The sequence below is a fragment of the Bison bison genome, unplaced genomic scaffold, assembly GCF_000754665.1.
Source record: "Bison bison bison isolate TAMUID 2011002044 unplaced genomic scaffold, Bison_UMD1.0 scf7180017864118, whole genome shotgun sequence".
NCBI classification, from domain to species: Eukaryota; Metazoa; Chordata; class Mammalia; order Artiodactyla; family Bovidae; genus Bison; species Bison bison.
Genome location: NW_011494690.1, coordinates 2,420,777 through 2,430,816, shown reverse-complemented (window position 1 = coordinate 2,430,816; position 10,040 = coordinate 2,420,777).

Below are 10,040 nucleotides of genomic sequence, written 5' to 3'. Positions count from 1 at the left end.
AAGAGTTGACTCATTGGAAAAGACTCTGATGCTGGGAGGGATTGGGGGCAGGAGGAGAAGGGGATGACAGAGGATGAGATGGCTGGATGGCATCACTGACTCGATGGACGTGAGTCTGAGTGAACTCCGGGAGTTGGTGATGGACAGGGAGGCCTGGCGTGCTGCGATTCATGGGGTCCCAAAGAGTTGGACACGACTGAGCGACTGATCTGATCTGATCTGATGATCTGTTAAGTATACAGTAGCGTTATGTCTTTAAAAAGCACATACTTTAATTTAAAAATACTTTATTCCTTAAAAAATATTAAGCATCTGACAACACAGTGTTGCCACAAACCTTTAAACCTTGTTTAAAAAAAAAAAAAACACAGTATTTTTTAAGTGCAATAAAACAAGGTATGCCTCATCAAGTAGAAAAAGAAAGTACAAAGTGTTAGTTGCTCAGTTGTATCTGACTCTTTGCAACCCCATGGTCTGTCCATGGGATTCTCTAGGCAAGAATACTGGAGTGGTTGCCATTCCCTTCTCCAGGGGATCTTTCTGACCCAGGGATCGAATCGAAGTCTCCTGCATTACAGGCAGATTCTTAACCATCTGAGATACCTTATTGAGTGGGACCAAAGGTAAAAAAATGTTTTAAAATGTGTCATATCCTTGCTACTAGATAGATTGTCAGCCTCTTGGGGAAGGGATCTAAATGTTTATCATCTAGATCTCAGCAGGGCCTATATACTTCCTGCCTTTGGGGAATTTATCATCTGAAAAGTAGAAACAAAGCAGAAGATCAAAAAAAAAAAAAAAAAAGAAACCCAGAAAAGAATGCTTTGTTCTCCGTGGTCTTTGTGTCTCTGGCCTTTTTGTACACCAAAGTCCCCTTGCTTGGCTGGTGTAGAAAGTTTGGCTAAGACTGTGCTCCCAATACAGGGGGCCCAGGTTCAATCCTGGTCAGGGAACTAGATCCCACATGCTGACCATGCCACCACTAAAGATCCTGAGTGCCACAATGAAGATCAAAGACCCTGCATACCACAACTAAGACCTGGCCCAGCCAAATAAATAAAAAGAATTTTTTAAGAAAGGAAATAAGAATCGCCCCATGATACTTGATATCCAAAACTTTTTGGAAAATTGGAACATTTAGTCTAGAGTTAGAAATTGTGCCTTCCATATCAGTAAACAACAAATATTGCCCATGATCAAGCCATCAGCCACTACCACCTTGTGCTCTGAGGGGAATTCAGGACAGAGAAAGACAGGATATTGGCTCCAGATAGTTAAGATGCGGATCAAAGGAATTACTTCAATGAGCCCAGACTCTTGCATCTTCCCATACATAGGATCCTTAACTTAAGATGTCTGTTTTTTGTAATTAGCAGTAATATTTTGATGTTCAGTTACTTTTTTTTTTTTTTTTTCAGCAAAACTCCAATGTAACCTGACTCCTCCCTTACCTTTTTGGAACAGTTTCTCGGAGCTGTCAAAGAGGCTGTTTCCAGGCTATAGTACTCAGTAATGTCCTCAAATAAAACCTAATTCTCAACTTTTATGTTGTGCTTTTTTTTTTCCAGCCAATACCTTAATTGAACTACTGAAAATAAATTCTGTAGTTTACAGGTGACCAGACAGCCCTGAAGTTCACATGAGCTGTCAGTTCTGCTGGATGAATTTATTCATTCCAAAAAAAAGTGTTGAATTCCTAAGAATATATCAAGAACAGTCCTATTCAATATTCAGTGCTGAACAAGATGGAGAAATGCAATATTTCAGATAAAGTTCATTAAATGCTCTCTTCTCTCACTTCTTTCTCATAGAGGCTCTGTTTCCATTTTGGTCAATGGCATCTTTATTTTCCACTCTCACTGGATCACATACTCATTCTCCTCCCTACCTTTGCCCAGTTATTTGCAACAATTAAACATTTACTACTATACTCTATTTAAAACATCAAGTGAAGTTCATGAAATATAAAAAGATGTAAAGCTTTGGTATTGTACCAACTCTTGGATTTTTAGCTTTCAGTTTAGTGTATACATTCTTAACCTCAGAGGGGATGACATCACCTCCTTCAAGGTAGTGAAAATTGCTTCTTGGGGGAGTGGTGAAAAATATTACTTTATATATGTGTGTATATATACACACATATATATCTAGCACAGATATACACACAATACATAAACATTAACATTTCATGAAGGGAGCATGGAATTAGGAAAAACATCTCTAAAAAGACTCCATAGTGGAGTGATCATGAGAAAAAGGATGAGAAACACTGGTCTAGTGGGACTAGAGATGGATACAAGCCTAACTTATACCAAAAGATAAATGTCTTAGTAGCTGTGTTAGTCAACCTCCCGTAGGACCCTCAGTGTTCCTCATTTCCTGGTATTCTCACTCTTGTGTAGTTTCCTCCCACAATGAATAGGGCTCATCAGTGTAATCAATGGGATACCGTGAAAATGGCAATGTGTGACTTCTAAGCTTGGCCATAAGAGACATTTTTGGCTTCCCCCTGACTCTTTTAGATCACTAATTCTGGGGAAAACCAGCTGCCATGTCATGACTCAAGCAGCCTCTGAAGTGGAACATGTGACAAGGGACTGAGACCTCCCAACAACCAATACCACTTACTGGCAAAAAATGTGTAGCTGCAGGAATGGAAAATAGTACTGACACTTTGGAAGATAGTATGACAAAAACTAAACATACTCTTTTGTTAGGATCCAGCAGTTGTGATCTTTGGTATTTACCCAAATGAGGTAAAAACTTTTGTCCATGTAAAAATATGCAAATAGTTGTTAACAACAGCCTTATTCATGATTGCCAAATAATCAAAGAAATCGAGATGTGTTTCATTAAACGGATAGAGAAACTAACTGTAGTACATCCACACAGTAGAATATTATTCTGTGATAAATGAATTATCATGCCATGAAAAGACATAGAGGAAACAAATATTTTTTAAGAGAAAGAAGCCAGTCTGAAAGGCTAAAAACTGTATGATTCCAATTCTGTGTCATTCTGGAAAAGGCAAAATTAGGGAAATGTTTAAAAGTTAGTGATTGCCAGAGGTTTGAAAGGAGAGAGGGAGGGATGTATAGATGGAGGATAGGGCATGTTTAAGCAATAAACTAGTCTGTATGATAGAGTAATGAGGATACATGTCATTATACATTTGTCAAAACCATAGAATATACAACACAGAGTGAATTTCAGTGTAAATAATGAGCTTTAATTAATAATAAGGTATCAATGTTGGCTTATCAATTGTGACTAATGTACAACACTAATGCAAGATGTTAATAGTAGGGGAAACTCGGGAGAGGGGGAGGGTTTTGAAAGGAGTGTAAGAGAACTCTCTATACTTTCTCACTCAATTTTTCTATAAATGTAAAACTAAAGATAAAATATATTAATTTTTAAAAAAATCATATGGGGAAAGTAGAATAGAAACACAAGTCAAGGACAGAAAAAGAATAACGTAAAATTTCTTACTTGGGAGACTTCCCTGACAGTCCAGTGTGTAAGCTCCATACTTCCAATGCAAGAGGCATGGGTGCAATTTCTGGTCAGGCAAATAAGATTCCACATGCTGCATGCAAGGCCAAAAAAATTTTTTTTTCTAATTTTGAAGAAGAGTTTACTTTTTTTAAGTGAATGGCAATGAGTATCAAATAATATTTAAAATCCAAGTGATAAAGTTTATATTTAAAAGTTTCTAAATTTTGTTTTGTTAATTACATTTATTGCAAATATTTTAAATTATGATAAAATGTGTGAGTTACATAGTGCTTTTTTTACACTGAAACATATTTTATTGAGATATAATTGACATGTAAGGTTTTATTAGTTTCAGGAGTACAACATAATGATTTAATATATGTATATATTACAGAATGTTTACCACAATAAGTATAGTTAACCCATCCATCCCTAGTAGCTTTTCAAATTTATTTTAAGTGATATGCAAACAAAAATATCTGAAGACCATTATTTCAAAGCTCTTTCATTGTTTTGGAAGGAAATAGAGACAGCCATTCTGTTTTTAGACTTCCAGTTTCATAAGTACATTAAAAAAATTAAGAACCGAGAGAAAAGAAATAGATTATATAGCTCTCAAACTGTAAAGAGGAGAAATGGATTAAAACAAAAACAAAAGCTCAATCAAAATAATGTCAATGATTAGCCCACAATTTCTTCTTTGTTTTTATAATTTAAATTTGTTAACAAATATATACAGTATTTGGTGTTCCATTTACATTTGGAAATTTTCAGAAGCACATTTTGTTGATTTAAACTCATCAACAGCTACAGTAGGGATGTGGCAACTGTAAAGCAACTATTTAAACATTAGCAAATTCTTTGTGGCTTTCGGGTATTTAACAGTAAAGAGGCTTAATTTTAACCTAGAAAAATATATCTTTGGAATGCTGTAAGTTTACTGTAAGTTACATCTAAAGCGACCAATAAGTAGTACAGTTTATAAATGATGACTATCTCTGACACTAGCCAGGTTTTATGATTTCCTATAATTATTTTAAACATGTTTCACCTTGACATTGACACAAATAAGTATAGAGGTTTATATGCAGATAAGTAAAAGTAAGCTCCATAGTAAAACAATTGGAAAGCATCAGGAGTCCTTACTTCCGAACATTGAATAGTGAGCTTTTGTTGGGTGGTTTCTATCTTTCAGGTATTGCTCTATTCACTAAATGTATATTAAGTCCTCTGAACTCTATGAACTGGATACTGTTATTTTCATCCCTACTGTTCAGAGGAGGAAACTAAGGCACAAGGCAGAGTAAGGGTTGCAACCAAGGCAGTCTAATTCCACAGTTTATGTCTTTAACCCTTATGCTGTATTACCTCTTGTGGCAGTAAAACACAACTGAGAAATCTGTCACTAATAATAGAGATCAGTTTATATATGATTCGGTCTTTCACAAAATCTCTTCCTCAAACTAATTAATCAGCTAATCAAGATTCTTTGTTTACTTCACTAGGTCCAAATATTTGGCTTACATAATTGTTTTCACATTAATCACACTCTGACTTCTCCCTGAACGGTTTTGCCACCAGCATTAAGTCCCTGGGCAACTGAGAAGGCAACAGTGTGACTCCAAGTTGAAGAACATGGGCAACATATGAGTTAAAACAATTAACATTGATTAAAGTATTAAAACAATTAAAAAGAGAGCCAATACATGAAATGTTTACTTTATGTACAATTTCCCTGTCATTTAAATTAGACCCTCATAAATGTTTGGCAAATCCTTTGTTTGTATAAGCAGAGTGATTAAAGCAGTTCCAAGAAATTTTGTTGTACTTTGAATTGAGGATTAATGGATTTTCTTTCTTAGACATTCTTTCAAAATAATTAACTTGTTTTGTAAGAGGAAAGCTTATAAAATGGCACCAAAAATACCGGGAATGTTTCAAATATTAATCTTTAACCCCAATAGCTTATTATGGTGCCTGGCATATCATAGTTATTTAATAAATAGTTCTTGAATAATTGAGATGGTGAAAATCAGGCTTCTTCAATTAGAGCATGTGTGGCACCCCACTCCAGTACTCTTGCCTAGAAAATCCCATGGATGGAGGAGCCTGGTAGGCTGCAGTCCATGGGGTTGCTAGAGTCGGACACGACTGAGAGACTTCACTTTCACTTTTCTCTTTCATGCATTGGAGAAGGAAATGGCAACCCACTCCAGTGTTCTTGCCTGGAGAATCCCAGGGATGGCGGAACCCGGTGGGCTGCCGTCTATGGGGTTGCACAGAGTCGGACACGACTGAAGCGACGCAGCAGCAGCAGCAGCAGCATATATACTATGGACATGGTGCCATTATCACATTGAAAAAAAAATAATTATTTGATATCATTTTATATCTAGTTCACAACCAAAATTTCCCAACTGACTCACAAATGTCTTATTTAGTTGGTTTATCGAATTGGGATCCAAATAAGTTGGATCCCAATTCAATAAATGTGAGATTTGGGTGTCACATTACAGAAGTTTCTTCTAATTTAGAGCAGCTCTTTGTTTCACACTTTTCTCCCCTATGCTATTGATTTATTACAAGAGCAATTCAATTGTCCTTGAGAATGTTGCATATTCTGTAAGTTTCCTCCCTCAAGCATCATTGAAGATCTTCATCCTTCATATTTCCCATTGTTAGAAGTTCATACGCTAGATTTGATGAGATTTCAGGTAATCTTTTTTTTTCAAGAACACTTCATGGTGCTTTGTACTTCACACTGCACCATGTTGAAAGGCCTGTGATGTCTCGTTGTCGCACTTTTAGTAATGCTGCTGCTTACTGCTGCCATGCTGCACTCAGTCGTGTCTGACTCTGTGACCCCACGGACTGTAGCCCACCAGGCTCCTCTGTCCATGGGATTCTCCAGGCAAGAATACTGGAGTGGGTTACCATTTCCTTCTCCAGGGATTTTGGCAATCCAGGGATCAAACCTGTGTCTTCTGCATTGGCAGGCAAATTCTTTACCAACAGGGAAGCCCTTTTAGTAATGCTAACATTTATCAATGATTTCAGGTGCTGACACCTTAAGCCCTCCTCTCATTTAATGGTTTTATACACTGATAATCATTGCCTAAACCAATTATGTCTTTTGGAATTACAAAATTGTTATTTTCTAATCCTATCATTCATGAAGAGTCACACATCTCCTCTATTTCATGTAGCTGGGCAATTTTTTTTCCCCTGGCTCTGGAAGAAAAACGAGGTGTGTTCTTTGGAGAGAGTAAAACAGAGGTCTCCGACTTGGATGATACCCGTTAAAATAGAGGATGTGTATCAGTAACACACTGAAAATGGTGTTTCAGTGAATGTTTGCAAGTAGAATGCTGAGACTGTCAACACTTTCCCTACCACATGATTCCAGGAGACTGGAAGACACTTTTCTGAGCAATCTGATCAGCCCCAAGAGAAAACATTCAAATATACTGGTGTTGGGGTTTCCTGATAGCAGAGCCAGATTATCCTACAATGCAAGTGTCATTTAATAAATCCACTTACGTGCTCAGAGTGTCCAACTGTATTTTTAGTATCATACTATTAAACATGAGCAGAAAACTAATGATTATCTTCTCTTTGAAGAAAGCTTCTAAGATATAACACACAAAAATGGAACTGGAAAAAATAAATGGTGTTTATATACAAGGGACAATTTCAAAAACAAACAAACAAAAACCCTATTAATATTTTCAAAACATTAACAGAATATACAGCACTAATAAACAGCAGTAAGATACAATAAAAAATAAAATGTCAGAGAGCAAAAAACAAACAACGATCTCTTGGAAATTTTAACATGATAGCAGAAATAAATTCAATAAAAGGATTAGATATTAAGGAAATCTTCCAGATAATGGGGCAAAAAGATAAAAGGTAGAATATTTGAGAAGAAAAGTAAGACAGGAGGTACAAAATCAATATAATTATGGATTCCAGAAAGAAAAAAGCAGAGAAAATGAAGGGAAGGAATAACCAACTAATTTAAGAAAATATCCCCCAATTGAAAAACAGAGGTTACTAGGCTGAAGGGACCCATGGCAAGATCAGCATAATGGATGAAAATAAACCCATTCTAAGCATACTTTGGAACATGCTACTGCTAAGTCGATTCAGTCGTGTCCGACTCTGTGCGACCCCATAGACAGCAGCCCACCAGGCTCCACCATCCCTGGGATTCTCCAGGCAAGAACACTGGAGTGGGTTGCCATTTCCTTCTCCAATGCATGAAAGAGAAAAGTGAAAGTGAAGTCTCTCAGTCGTGTCCGACTCTTAGGGACCCCATGGACTGCAGCCTACCAGGATCCTCTGTCCATGGGATTTTCCAGGCAAGAGTATTGGAGTGGGGTGCCATTAAACCATCCACTTTTTATCTAAAATTTAAATGGGCACCCTGTATTTTATCTGGGAAATCTACATTGACCTTATCATTACCAATATTGTCAGTTCCTCATAATTTCCATTTCTATCAATTTACCTGGACTACCACTGCCATCTATTCAATTTTTTCTGCTATCCCAAACTCAACAATCATTCAAAACTATAGGGACCTATGATTATTATAGGGACCTGCATTTAACCTAACACCTTTTCACTATCATTTACAATCATTACCACCACCCCACCACCCCCTGCACTGTGCCTCAAATCCTCATGTTCTTCTTTACCCAGTTAAAATTCATGGTTAATAAGTTATATTCACTCCTTAACACACATCCTAAATTCATTCCCTGGTTCCTCTTTTGCTTTCAGGAATTTGCTTGACTAAATCACAGCCCTGGTTGTATTCAATATTACACCTTATCTTCAGTTACTGGGGACGAACCCTCCATAATCCTATTTAATGCAAGCCCTTCTACTTGGACACTAGGTTCCATCACCTCTGGCCTACTTAAGTATATGAACTTAGTTAATTCTCCAATTTCTTTCCAACATCATCAAAATATCTCCTTTTATTGGATCCCCATCAACATTCTCCCAAAGAAAAGGCAATGCCAAAGAATGCTCAAACTGCCGCACAATTGCACTCATCTCACATGCTAGTCAGAGAAGGCAATGGCACCCTACTCCAGTACTCTTGCCTGGAAAATGCCATGGATGGAGGAGGCTGGTAGGCTGCAGTCCATGGGGTCGCTAAGAGTCGTACACAACTGAGTGACTTCACTTTGACTTTTCACTTTCATGCATTGGAGAAGGAAATGGCAACCCACTCCAGTGTTCTTGCCTGGAGAATCACAGGGACAGGGGAGCCTGGTGGGCTGCTGTCTGTGGGGTCACACAGAGTTGGACACGACTGAAGCGACTTAGCAATAGAACATGCTAGTAAAGTAATGCTTAAAATTCTCCAAGCCAGGCTTCAGCAATATGTGAACCATGAACTTCCAGATGTTCAAGCTGGTTTTAGAAAAGGCAGAGGAACCAGAGATCAAATTGCCAACATCCACTGGATCATCGAAAAACCAAGAGAGTGCCAGAAAAACATCTATTTCTGCTTTATTGACTATGCCAAAGCCTTTGACTGTGTGGATCACAATAAATTGTGGAAAATTCTGAAAGAGATGGGAATACCAGACCAGCTGATCCACCTCTTGAGAAATCTGTATGCAGGTCAGGAAGCAACAGTTAGAACTGGACATGGAACAACAGACTGGTTCCAAATAGGAAAAGGAGTACGTCAAGGCTGTATATTGTCACCCTGCTTATTTAACTTATATGCAGAGTACATCATGAGAAACGCTGGGCTGGAAGAAGCACAAGCTGGAATCAAGTTTGCTGGGAGAAATATCAATAACCTCAGATATGCTGATGAAACCACCCTTATGGCAGAAAGTGAAGAACAAAAGAGCCTCTTGATGAAAATGAAAGAGGAGAGTGAAAAAGTTGGCTTAAAGCTCAACATTCAGAAAACTAAGATCATGGCATCCGGTCCCATTACTTCATGGCAAATAGATGGAGAAACAGTGGAAACAGTGGCTGACTTTATTTTTCTGGGCTCCAAAATCACTGCAGATGGTGATTGCAGCCATGAAGTTAAAAGATGCTTGCTCCTTGGAAGGAAAGTTATGACCAACCTAGACAGCATATTAAAAAGCAGAGACATTACCTTGTCAACAAAGGTTCGTCTAGTCAAGGCTATGGTTTTTCCAGTGGTCATGTATGGATGTGAGAGTTGGACTATAAAGAAAGCTGAGCGCTGAAGAATTGATGCTTTTGAACTGTGGTGTTGGAGAAGACTCTTGAGAGTCCTTTGGACTGCAAGGAGATCCAACCAGTCCATCCTAAAGGAGATCAGCTCTGGGTGTTCCTTGGAAGGACTGATGTTGAAGCTGAAACTCCAATACTTTGGCCACCTGATGTGAAGAGCTGATTCATCTGAAAACACCCTGATGCTGGGAAAGATCAAAGGCAGGAGGAGATGAGGATGAGATGGCTGGATGGCATCACCGACTCAATAGACATGGATTTGGGTGGACTCCAGGAGTTGGTGATGGGCAGGGAGGCCTGGT